The sequence below is a fragment of the Aythya ferina genome (assembly GCF_964211825.1).
Source record: "Aythya ferina genome assembly, chromosome: 5".
Taxonomy (NCBI): domain Eukaryota; kingdom Metazoa; phylum Chordata; class Aves; order Anseriformes; family Anatidae; genus Aythya; species Aythya ferina.
This window is the reverse complement of record NC_140301.1, coordinates 44,748,530-44,761,469: the sequence shown is the minus strand read 5'-3', so window position 1 is coordinate 44,761,469 and position 12,940 is coordinate 44,748,530. Positions and strand designations below refer to the sequence as shown.

The 12,940-nt window shown below is 48.4% G+C and overlaps 1 protein-coding gene across 8 annotated transcripts in view; it reads left to right on the top strand.

The window, feature by feature from the left end:
• OSBPL5 (oxysterol binding protein like 5) overlaps window positions 1–12,940 on the top strand; it is a 177,902-nt gene that overhangs the window by 53,688 nt on the left and 111,274 nt on the right. The window contains exon 1 of one of the 8 annotated variants that reach the window (XM_084522456.1): window positions 10,203–10,287. The exons of the other annotated variants lie outside the window; for them this stretch is intronic. The gene's annotated coding sequence lies outside the window, so the exon portion shown is untranslated. Of the gene's footprint in view, window positions 1–10,202; window positions 10,288–12,940 lie in introns of those variants that run through there. 8 annotated transcript variants of the gene reach the window in all.

Below are 12,940 nucleotides of genomic sequence, written 5' to 3'. Positions count from 1 at the left end.
AAAGCTCAAAAATCTTGAGCTTAACCTTGAAAGTATCCTTTTTCTAAGGATGACTTACATTTCAAGGTCATTCCTTCTACAAGACCCTTTCTTCTTTAAGGATGCAGACGGTTTCCCTTATGAAAGTATCCAGGATTGCTCTTCAGGCTTGTGTGCTGGTCCTCCTGCTTTCTGCAATATGTCTTGCGTCAAATACAGTCGCTTCCACTTTGTTTTGCCAGCACAGCCTTTAGACAGTGCTCAGAGGCTGAGCTATAAAGGCAGAACCTTTGAATGAGGCTGCAGAAATGGTCCTAATTTCAGGATGGTCGGAGCTCAGCAGAAAGGGAGCCAGTGGGCAGGGCGCTGTGGGGCAGATGGATCCTGTAATGCCTGCGTGCACAAGATTGTGGTAACTTCCCAGCCTGGCTGATGGCTGTCATGTTTCTCCTTAACCAGATACTGTGGTGTTAGCTCATCCTGGAAGTTTTTGTGGCCTGTCGCCGCCCCAGCTTAAGGCTGGACTCAATGAGCAGCTTCTGGGAAGTGTGGAGGGGAAGTACATCTCGGGCTGCCACTCAGGTCTTACTCACAGTCTGCCTGGCCTTCTAATATTTTCACTAGATCTTCATAGACTTTGGAACTTTGGATTGTTTATATCTATCTATCTCTCTCTATATATATACACACGTATATATATCTGTCTGCATTTTTCATAAATGTAATTCAAGAAAATATCTTCTGCTTCTATTTGGGGGAAAATGTTATGTAAATATCAGAGGCTATCTCAGTGGTCACTGGAAATAAAATCAGGGTCACAGAAAAGGAAGGGAGGGTAACTCACGGCACTCGAAACACTTTTGTTTTCATTCAGTTATTTTTAGCTTCTCTTGTTGTTTTTTTCCTTTACATGAGATGATGTGTTGTGGTGCCAAAGCTAGAAACTGCCAGCATAGATGTGTGTCCCAGGGAAAAAATACCAATTGACATTGATACATTCCAGGGACTGCTGGATAAGATGCTAAGGAAACAGAGAATGCTTCAGCAGCTCCACTTATTACTACCAATAAAATTCAGGATAAAATTTGCAGTCACCATTCAATCAAGGTTTGGTCTATTAGCCTCGCAACAGTCTGGGGCCTTTGCTTTATTTTTCCCAGGTGCCCCACTCAGGTAGGAGTACATTACTTTCCTTGGCTTGGCCCAGTCCTTGCCAGGAGAGGCAGTCTAAATACCTCCCAAAGAAAATAAGTGTTTTCAATATTTCCTTAGCTCAAAATGGGTCTTTCAGATTCTATATATCAATCCAAATCCCACTGAAATCACAGGAAAAACCCAAATAGGTGGGAACAGGAATGAAATCAGGCCCCTGGCTGTACTCATTGCTTGAATACGTGAAGTCACTATCTTTGCACGCCTGTGGGCTTTTGCTGTGGGCCTGTTTTCTGTGAGCCACCTATGCTTCACAGGCTGACAGTGTGACGCAGAGGAGCTGGAGGACAGCAGGACCTGTCCTGTTTGCAAGCAGAAGTGGTGCTTTGAGCCCTGGCTCTGCAGCCTGAATGTGTGGTGCCTGGTTCCCAAACCTGGCTCGGTGGCCTGAAGTCAGAATTTGTAAAAGAACTTTCCCAATAAGAGAAATTTGCTCTCAGAACTGTGTTGGAGCAACTGTATTGCTTTGTGATATGGATACATTGTTCCCCAAGCTTTGTGGAGCTGCCCTCTTCCTCTGTGGTGGTGTTTCTCTGGATTAAAATTGGTGCTTTGGGAAAACTGTAAACTGCACTGGGAAGAAACTCTTACAGAATCTCCTGGGCTGATCATTTTGGCCACATCAGGGGTTGCTTGGAGAGCTGCACTGCATTATTCCTGGTAGTTCACCAGTCAAGGTTGGTCTGCAAAACCGCAGAGAACACTGAAATGTTGGCAGCGGTGCTGCAAGCACATCTGTAATACCTTTTGCAGAAATTAGTTTGTTTTTCGTATGCAACCTGCATGTTCCTCCTCCTTTCCTGTCCTTTTAAATGTTTGTTGTCTTCTGATAGTAACTGCATCCATGCTAGGACAAGGCTTGGAGATCATAGAATCATAGAATATCCTGAGTTGGAAGGGACCCTTAAGGATCATCAAGTCCAACTCTCGACACCGCACAGGTCTACCCAAAAGTTCAGACCATGTGCCTAAGTTCACAGTCCAATCTCTTCTTAAATTCAGACAGGCTCGGTGCAGTGACCACTTCCCTGGGGAGCCTGTTCCAGTGTGCAACCACCCTCTCTGTGAAGAACCCCCTCCTGACGTCCAGCCTAAATTTCCCCTGCCTCAGCTTAACCCCGTTCCCGCGGGTCCTGTCACTAGTGTTAATGGAGAAAAGGTCTCCTGCCTCTTGACACCCCCTTACGAGGAAGTTGTAGACTGCGATGAGGTCTCCCCTCAGCCTCCTCTTCTCCAGGCTGAACAGGCCCAGTGACCTCAGCCGTTCCTCGTACGTCTTCCCCTCCAGGCCTTTCACCGTCTTCGTAGCCCTCCTCTGGACACTCTCCAACAGTTTCATGTCCTTTTTATACTGTGGTGCCCAGAACTGCACACAGTACTCGAGGTGAGGCTGCACCAGCGCAGAGTAGAGCGGGACAATCACCTCCCTTGACCTACTAGCGATGCCGTGCTTGATGCACCCCAGGATACGATTGGCCCTCCTGGCTGCCAGGGCACACTGCTGGCTCATATTCAACTTGCTGTCTACCACGACCCCCAGATCCCTCTCTTCTAGGCTGCTCTCCAGCGTCTCATCGCCCAGTCTGTACATGCAGCCAGGGTTTCCCCGTCCCAGGTGCAGGACCCGGCACTTGCTCTTATTGAACTTCATGCGGTTGGTGATCGCCCAGCTCTCCAACTTGTCCAGATCCCTCTGCAAGGCCTTTACGCCCTCATTTGAGTCCACAACTCCTCCAAGTTTGGTGTCATCAGCAAACTTGCTCAAAATACCCTCTATTCCTACATCCAGATCATTTATAAAAATATTGAAAAGTACCGGCCCTAAAATGGAGCCTTGAGGGACCCCACTGGTGACCGCCCACCAGCCTGACGCAGCTGCATTTACCATAACCCTTTGGGCCCTGCCCGTTAGCCAATTGCTCACCCATCGTATGATGTTTTTATTTAGCTGTATGGTGGACATTTTGTCCAGTAGGATCCTATGGGAAACCGTGTCAAAAGCCTTGCTGAAGTCCAAAAAAACCACATCAGCTGGTTTCCCTTGGTCCACCATACGGGTGATCTTATCATAAAAGGAAATCAGGTTAGTTAGGCAGGACCTACCCTTCACAAACCCATGCTGGCTGGGACCAATGACTGCTTTGTCCCCCAGGTGCGCCTCAATAAGTCCGAGAACCAACTTCTCCATGATTTTACCAGGCACTGACGTGAGACTGACAGGCCTGTAATTGCTAGGGTCTTCTTTCTGACCCTTCTTGAAAATCGGCACAACATTTGCCAGCTTCCAGTCTACCGGGACCTCTCCAAATTCCCAGGATCGTTGAAAAATAATTGATAGAGGTTCCGCGATGACATCCGCCAGCTCTTTCAGCAGCCGGGGATGAATCCCATCCGGACCCATGGACTTGTAGGGATCCAGGTGGAGTAGCAAATCCCGCACACGTTCAGGGTCAGTTGGGAGTTTGTCATCCCCACCGTCCCGGTCCTCCAGCTCAGGGCACCCTGGGTCCCGAAGCCCATCATCGGCATTGAAGACAGAGGCAAAGAAGGCGTTAAGCATCTCTGCTTTGCATATGTCATCGTCTGTGAGGAGACCTTCCCTATCAAGGAGCGGCCCTATGTTTTCTTTAGTTCTCCTTTTTCCATTTACATATCTAAAAAAACCCTTTTTATTTTCTCTCACAGACACAGCCAGCTTCAACTCTAGCTGTGCTTTGGCCACTCGAACTTTCTCCCTACAAACACGAACAGCATCCCTGTATTCTTTCCATGACGCCTGGCCCTCCTTCCAGTAGCGAAACACTCTCTGTTTCCGCCTAATCTCCATTAGAACGTTCCTGGTCAGCCACGCCGGCCTCCTGCCCCGCCTGCCTGACTTGCGATATTTTGGAATTGCCTTATCTTGTGCTTCTAGGAGGCATCGCTTAAAGAGTGACCAGCACTGGTGGACATCGAGGCCTTCAAGAGCAGTTTCCCAGGGGACCTTACTGACTAGTTCCCTGAGCAGCCTGAAGTCCGCTTTCCCCATATCTAGGGATGAGGTTTTGGTGGCACTTTTCCTTCTGTCACCGTAAATTTTGAACTCAACCACTTCATGGTCGCTATGACCGAGGCGGCCACCAATCACCACATCTCCCACCAGACCCTCTCTGTTTTCTAGCAACAGGTCTAGGAGGGCACCTTTCCTAGTTGGCTCCGTTAGCACCTGTACCAAGAAGTTATCATCTAGGTGCTTCATGAACCTCCTGGACTTGCTCGTGTCAGCCGTGTGGCACTCCCAGTTAACGTCCGGCAAGTTGAAGTCCCCCATAAGGACAAGGGGAGTTAATCTCGAGGCCTCTCTTAGTTCTGTAAAGAATAATTTATCGGTGCTATCATCCTGGCCAGGCGGTCTGTAATAGACTCCCACAACGACATCCCCTTTATTCGTTCGTCCCTTGATCCTTACCCAGAGGCTCTCAACTTTGCCATCGCCGACCTGAAGTTCCACACAGTCCAGCCCCTGCTTCACATACATCGCCACCCCACCACCTCGCCTACCCTGCCTGTCCCTCCTGAAGAGCCTGTAACCATCTATCGCAACACCCCAGTCACAGGACTCATCCCACCAGGTTTCGCTTATGCCGATGATGTCGTAGTTGCGGGACTGGGCCAGGACTTCTAGCTCATCTATTTTATTCCTCATACTGCGTGCGTTTGTGTAAAAGCACTTCAGGTGCGTCTCCTTACACTCAGCACCTTGTGGATCTGACCAAAGGACCCCACTGGCACACAGCCCCTCTGATTCTAGCGTACCATCCCTTAGGTCTTCACCGGCGCGCCTGGTTTTAGCCCCTTCCCCCTTCGACTCTAGTTTAAAGCCCTATCTATCAGCCCTGCCAACTCCTGACCTAAGATCCTTACCCCTCTCCGAGAGAGGCGCATCCCATCCGGTGCCATCAGGCCCGGTGTAGCATAGACCTTCCCATGATCAAAGAAACCAAAATTCTGCCGGTCACACCAGTCTCGAAGCCACGAGTTTATGTGAACAGTACGTCTTTCAGCTTCGATCCCCCCTATCAGAAGGACAGAGGCAAACACCACCTGCGCCCCTGATCCTCTAAGTAGTCGCCCCAAATCCCTAAAGTCTCTTTTGATCGCCTTTGGACTTCTCGTTGCTACTTCATCGCTACCAGCCTGAAAGACCAGTAGCGGGTAGTAGTCAGTGGGCCGTACCAGGCGCTTGACTTTCTTGGCAAAGTCTCTCACCCGAGCCCCAGGGAGGCAACAGACTTCTCTGCGGGTTGGGTCCGGTCGGCATATCGGTCCCTCTGTCCCTTTCAGGAGGGAGCCCCCCATAACAATAGCCCTTCTTTCTTTTTTGAAGGATGATGTGGCAATGCGACGTGTAGATCGCATTGTCTTAGGCGCCCCCTCCAACTGGGACGGGTGTTTGTCTACTTTGTCATTCAGATTGTCTTGCTCTAGTCCTTCATATCGATTATTTAAGGGTAGATGAGAAGGTGAGGTGGGCAGAGAGAGGGCTCGCCTACCACCCCGAATAGGCACCTGCCTCCATTCCCCCCCTTGATCTAGGTCTCCTCCCGCTGCCTGGCTGGAGGAGTGAACCTCCGTCTTCTGCGTAACAGGAGACGCCTGTGCCGTGGCAGTCTCGTGAGCCTGCCTCAGAGAGGGTAGAGCGCACCTCCACCAGTCAATTTCCCTCTCTGATTCCCTGATGCTCCTGAGCCTGTTCACCTCCTCCCGGAGCTCCGCTACCTGGCTGAGCAGTTCTTCAACCTGGGCACACCTCCCACCGGCGTACCCACCACTGCTGTCAGAGACCGACAGAAGGCTGGGGCACACTCTGCAGCCCAGGACCTGGACGGCTGCGTGTTTCCCCGAATGATGGCCATGCCCTTTTAGGAGTTTCTCAACTTTCCAGTATCCAAGAGAGCAGCTGCATTGTGAGAGTAAAATGATGGAAGATGGGCGTAAAACTGGCGGTAGAGAACCTCTCCCTGTCTCCCCCAGAGCATACAGAGTTCAGACACTTTAACACTGTCGTCTTCTGTTGCATTTGAGGTGGTGGAGCATATTATGCTCAAGGTTGCACAGTATTTTGTTTACATCTTCATCTTCCTCTGGCCAAGGTGGAGGCAGCTCATGGCTGCAGAATCTGCACCAGGCAGAGGAACAGGGAGCTTGCATCTGGCCATGCACACATGGGAATACGGCACTGATGATAACCAGGGTGACTCCTGCAGGCTGGGGAGCACTAAGGGAGTGGGAAATTAAGTTTTCTTTGGTGAAGCTTCTTCTTTTCACTCTGAGGAGCCCAGGCTGGATAAGTTTTCAGCGCTGTCCCTTCTCAAGGCAAGAAAAGATGGGAGCAGCAACACAACATTATTTTTAAAAAAGTATGAGACTTAAACATCTCATTCTTTGCAGGATAAATGAATGCAGTCCCAAGACTGCTATAATTTATATGCTTTCCTTGTTCAATGCTGTCGCTGGGGAAAATAAGAGCATGCCTGCCTGCTGCCCAGAGATCTGCTGTGCCAAAGCAAATAATTACGGCGCATGGCAAGCCGGAATGGCACCAAGGTGTTTGATGGATGAGCATTCTTCCCCGAAGCAGGGAGGAATGTTTGTGAGAGGTTCGTAATGTGCTGCAGTGGAAATTGCCCACTCACTGTATAAAATTCACCACCAAGTGGCCTAGTGGAGCCTTAAAGAGCAGATGAAGGAAAAGAAATGACTGTAGAGCAATGAAGTCAGGGCGTAAATGGTTATGGGCCCTGATGGGGCTGTGTTGCCACTTATCTTTGGGTCATGCCAGGGAAGATTACATTGGGTGGTGACTAAAGTTTTCCCTAGCTGCTTCCCTTTCTTGCTGCCTCAACTCATCCAAACCAAGATGTTTGATGTGCTGGGCTCCTGTTAAGCCTGCAGTAGTGTCCCAAGTCCCTAGCCTTGGTGAGGCCAAGATGCTGCTCAGATGGTGATGAAAGACAGTAGCAGAGCTGGATGGAGAGCAGCTAGCTGCCAGCATGGAGACAGGCTGCTGTGCTGTAATTATGTTAATTGCTATTACTTAGCTTCAGAGGTGTGCTAAAAATTAAGAAGGTGCTTTACAATAGTGGTGTTTAACTTTCCATCATCTACTTTGTTTTTAACTGATAGGGGCTGGGAGTTAACCAAGGGAAGCTTACAGAGCCACATAAAAACCCCTGAAAGGCAGTGGGCACTGGGCCCCAAGTTCTCCCAGGAGATTGTTTGACTTCCCTGCCTCCCTTCCCTCTGATAAACTGAGGGGCATCCCCAAAAGCCACACAGTCACTGGATGCAAGGTGAGAGGAGGGACAGGGAAAGCCTGGGTTTGTGTAGTTTGGTGTAGCACTGAAGTACGGCCCTTTAAAAGTTGCTGGTGGGAGAGTGGCAAAACTGCACAATTTCAGAGCTTCCACCCCTTATTCCAGCTTTTTTCCCCAAAGTGACATAACACAGAAACCAGTTCAAGACTGCAGAGACAGATTGCATACAGTTAGATGTTCAAAACTAAAGCTTTAGTATGCAAATGTAGTCAAAACATCGGGGACAATGCTTTTCAAGAAATACTTTGCTCATCCATCCATTTATTACGAATAACATTGGATATCCATTACAGTATTGCCAGTCTGAGATCCCAATGTTGTAAAAAATTGTGAAGCTCAGTTTGAAAACCAACTTCAGGAATGAGGGGGTTAAGGAGCCCTTTGCTATTACATTTTCTAAATGCTAGCTTGCATTCAGCACACATTTCCAAGCTTTTCTCTGCAACCAGAGAAGCTTTTTTTCCCCGTTTTACAAACAAAGATTTTTCAAAGCAATCCCCTGGTGCTTAAAAGGAAAAAAAAATGCTGAGATTGATTATGAAACAGCAAATCATAGCAGCCCTAGTTAAAACACGACCAACTCTTTTTTTTTAAACACTACCGAAACCTTTCAAGTTTATGAATGGTAGCTTTAGTGCCAGAGGAAGCTTTTTGCTCAGTAGGAGAACAACTTATTGGACCTAAGCAATGTAAACTGTGTAGATGCATACAGATAAGGATGTGAACGTGAGTTTGTCCACAGGAGGCGGTTAGGAGCAGTGCACTTACCTCGCATCCAGCTTACAAGTGGTCCTGGGCTGCTCCATCTCTGTTCCCAGGAGGTGGGCCGAGCGCGTGGCAGCGAGCTGAACTGCATCAGGTACGGGGGCACCGTGCCTGTGGCTGGCTGATGTGTGGCACTGCGCCATGCTTCCACCTCCTGATGGCACTGGCAGTCGTTATTCAGGATAACGCCCTGCCCAGTTGGTAGGGTGGTAATTCAGTCACTATTATACGTCGTGTGCACACGATTGTGTGTTATGTACTCACTGGAGGAAGGAAAACTAGATGAGCGAGCGCCAGCTTTGAAGCAAAGGAGTGGCTGTGCCAATTAGCCTGGGTGGGTTGCTCGGTGACAGTTAATCCGTGTGAGTGGAAGCAAGTCCTCTGTGGTGCTGTGCCAAGGTCAGGAATTGGAGCTGTTTGGAAAGTGAAAGTCAGTCTTGCAGCTTAAAGCTCTAGAAGAAAACATCTTTATTGCATAACGTGAAGAAGAGCTTTTTCCATCTCTGTCATCCATGCAGTCTTCTCCCCTTGGTGCCCAGAACAGGACCAGAGCAGAGATAAGACCACATAGTTTGAAACACTCAGCAGGGCAGGGGTGGGCTTCTGAAACCTGCTTGTGTTTGTGCCCACGTGCATGCATGGCATGCATGCTGCTGGAGGAGATGAAGCAATGTGTGCATACATGCTTAGCTTGGTAAGAGAGGAACTCCTGCAAAAATTTGTTACCTTCTGCCATCCGTGGTGACAACAGAGCTTTATTGATTTATACCTCCTGGGGCTCTGGCTCTATACGCTGCTACGTTTTTATCAGGTGGGAAATGGTCAAGTTCAGAAAGGTGACTGACTTTATTTTGTCCATGTTTTCTCATTTTACAGATAGGGTTGAGTCAGCACTTGTGAAGTGTTGGAGGTTGAGCTGCATTTGCAATAAAGTTCTTTTCCTAGTAGCTGGTAATTTGGGGTATCTGGTTCATACATATGAATCGCTCTTCTGTGCAGCACAAGGTCACTTTCCTCTCTTTCTGCCTTCTGTCTGTCTAACCAGACACCATCTCATAGTCATTTTGTTTGCTATCTGTGAAATCACTTTCAGTTCACTTCATATTTAGGTTATATTTCCCTCCCCTCCCCCAGTTATTGGCACATACATTATATTGGCTCTCCAGAAACTGACATTTCATTTTAGTCTCTGAAAAATAATGCTATAAATCTGTGATAGGCTGCAGACTGTGAGACACATGGCCTGTGGTGCTAACCCAGGAGATGCCTCTATCTCATTTCATTTGCCTTGCTGCTGTGTAGTCACCCCCATTTTAGTATGTAGCATTTTAATATCTGAAGGAGAATATAATGGTATCTGTATCTAGCTTTTTTTTTTTGTTAATGCCAGCATGTATAAATGGTACTGTTTGCAGGCAGTGATGGTGTTCACTTTCCTATACAGATGAGAGTAGAAGGTTCTTGTGTGGATGTTACTGACTTTGTTATCTGTTTCCATCTACGTTCTTGATGGAAGGAGACCTCAGTATGTCAATGCCATCATACACTTTGCACTGGCTTCTCCTGGAAAGCGTGCATGTAAAAGAGAATTGATAACCTTAAAGATAGCTATCTCTGAGCATTAACAGCTTGTTTATTGCAAAGAACAACTTGGATAGGTTGGCCCTTCAAATAGGAAGGGTAGCTGGAGCCCAGCGCAGTGTGGAAAGAAGCACTGAGACCCACAGCTTTTGGCCAAAGTGGGTGTGCAGCGCTCTGGCAGCCCAGCTAGCGGGTGCTGTCACCAGCCCTCAGCAGCTGGGTGCTCTGGCTGCCGGCCTCTTCTCTCCTCTGCTCCTCCCTGCGCTCTCCAGCCCAGCTGGCTGAATTAGCCCTTCACAGTCAATTTCTTGGGGGAGCTGCCTCCCAGCAGTTTCTTTCGTTACTGCTGATCCATCCAAGGAAAGTCACCACTTGATTCCATTCTACCCTATCTGTAAGTAATTTTTGTTCATCTGTGTTTCAGGCTTCTTTCTGCATGTTGGGGATGAAATCTCCTTCTGTCACTGAGCACTGTAAGCTTAATGAGTGTGTACAAAACGCCTTGCAAAACCTGAAGGGCTTCGTTCAGTAAGGGGCAAAACGCTGTTGTCAAACAGTAAGGTTTTTCAAGTGGAAATACCCCACTGCTTGCTTGTAATTGAAGCCAGGCTTCCCATCGCATTTCACTTGTACAGGGATCTGCCAGCACCGGAGAGCTGTGAGTACAGACACCTTGTAATTGTATAAAAGCAGGCTAAATCCAGGGGGGGGAAAGCCTATTAATGTTATGTTTTAGAAGTTAGCACAATTGTCAGTTTTTTGATGTGGTGTTTGGGTGTTTTTAACTATTTTATGATCGGAAGAGCTGTCACTGCTTTGAGGAAGCTGAGACAGCGTCCCTGGGAGGGGATGAGCCTGGGGGCTTTAGGGACAGGGTCTTGGGGCTCCCTTTGCTGCCGCTAAACAGGAATGCATGGCCGTGCTGGGTGGTGTGCACCGAAGCCAACTGGGCAAGAGGGCAATGCCAGTGGGATAAAGCAGGTCTTTGAACAGATTGGGCTTTACTCTTTACAAAAAAATCAGAATCTAAATGTCAAATTCCTTACAAATACCAGGCAGCACGCAGCTGCATTGAGCTCGTGTAGCTGTTGTGGTCTGCTGGATGGGAGAGCAGGGTCAAGCTGTTCCCCCACGAGCCAGAAACGTGGCTGTTGTTTCTCAAAAGCAATTATCTGTGTTTCCCCCTGCCTGAGGCAGTGGGTCACCCCTTTCTTCGCGTGGCGAAGAATGTGTACTGTCAGCACTGGGGGAAGTCCTGGAATAGCCCAGAAGTGCCAAGCACGCAAACACAAATACCAGCATTGGCAAATCGGCGTGAGTAGCTTTGGAGTGCTGCAGCGTGGGCTGCAAACTGCAAGGCTGACTCCTCGCAAAGACCACAGATCCGTCCCTTGGAAATGTCAGGCCTTTGTCTCCCAAAATAGGCTTTTGTTTTCTTGTTCCACGAAACGCGGAATTTTTAAATTTATTTGCTTTGTGTCTTACAGTATGACGGGAAGAGTCTGGGTGGTTCACCCTGAGCAGCTCGGTGAGGGGGAAGGGCTCCTGCCTTGCTGCTTGACAGCCAAAGGCGTGCAGGTGCAGTTGAGTAGTTGTGGTCAAGGCAGGCAACCAAGAGGCAGCTCACGGGCCTCCCGGTACGGGGTTAGGATGCTCTCCGCTCTCTGCCTGCTGCGATGCTGTGTGCAGGGAGTGGGAGAGCCCCTGCAGAGCAGTTACACCTGAAGCTCCATACCCCTTTATAGTGGCTTGAGCTGCAGCTCTGGCTGTCGTGTCTTTGTTTTCAGTGACTGGGTTGGGATAGTGGGTGCTCTGCCTTCATCTTATCTGTGCAATCCAACATGTATGGATACCGTGCAGAAATTGTGTGTGGTGTCAGCAGCAGGGAGCTCTGACTTCCCCTGTCTCAAGGTCCCAGCTCTGGTGACTTTCTAAATCTTAGTTAATTCAATGGGCTGCAAGGCGTGACCAATATGTGCATTATGGGAATGGGCTCAGAAAGGAAAAGAAAAACCAACTCCCTGCTTTTACACGCATGCTTGCCCAACTGGAATGATAGCACGTACGTGAGTGTAGCACATACTTTAGGTGTCATCTGATTTTGAGGTTGCGGGCTGTGCATCTGCAGTGGGAGGGGATTCAGGGTGTCTCCAGAAGCGTCGTGGTTCAGATAAAGACTGTGCTTTGCAGATAGTCTCTGCTTCTTGAGTGATCTCCGCTGCCTGTGCTTTTTTTTTCATGCTGTGGAGCAGCCCCAGAGTATGCAAACTGGATTGCCTTCAGCTGAAACTAAACTATGGTCCAACTGCTTATGAAAATCAGAAGAGATAGTCCAGAGTGAAACCTGTCCTGGAACTTGATTCCCCAATCTGGATTCATCTGCAATCTCACTAATTACGGTTCACAAGTTTGGATCTTTGTGTTTACGAACGAGATTGGCCCATCAGCAGCCTTGGAGAAATCAGCCTGGTGTTAAAGTCATTGCCCTGCGTGCTGTGTGGGAGCCTGGAGGAGACAGGCTGTCTGAGGGCCTTTCACAAGTGGGGTGTAAGATTTCTAGGGCTGAAGTGCTGCGGGCTGTCACTTCGCTTCCAAGTTTGGCCCCAGCAGAGCGGGACACTGTTGTTATGGGATCACTGAGGTCACTGCTGACCCGCAAACATCAGAGCTTAGTTTTGTTCTTGCGGGTCTTCTGTGCTCCAGGACAAACTGGAAGGCTTTTTACTTTCCCCAAACTGGAGTTCGATATTTGTGTTCTCTTGCTAAACTTATGGCAGATAGTGCTCCAATGCTTTCTCAGTGTAGTTATTACCCACAAAGATCATAGAGGAAATGTAGAATACTGAAAATTGTCTTGGCAGCAAAGTACACAAAGAGCAGACTTTCATTTATAAACTTAATCTCTAAATAAGCTTTTTCCTTTTAGACTTGGAATCTTTCCTGTTTTGATTCATTTCAGGTATGAAGGGGTGGGTAGATAACAGTTTGTTTTGCTAGTTCTTGTTCTGTCTCACCTGTCTTCAACTCCCCTGAGTTAGCTCAATGTG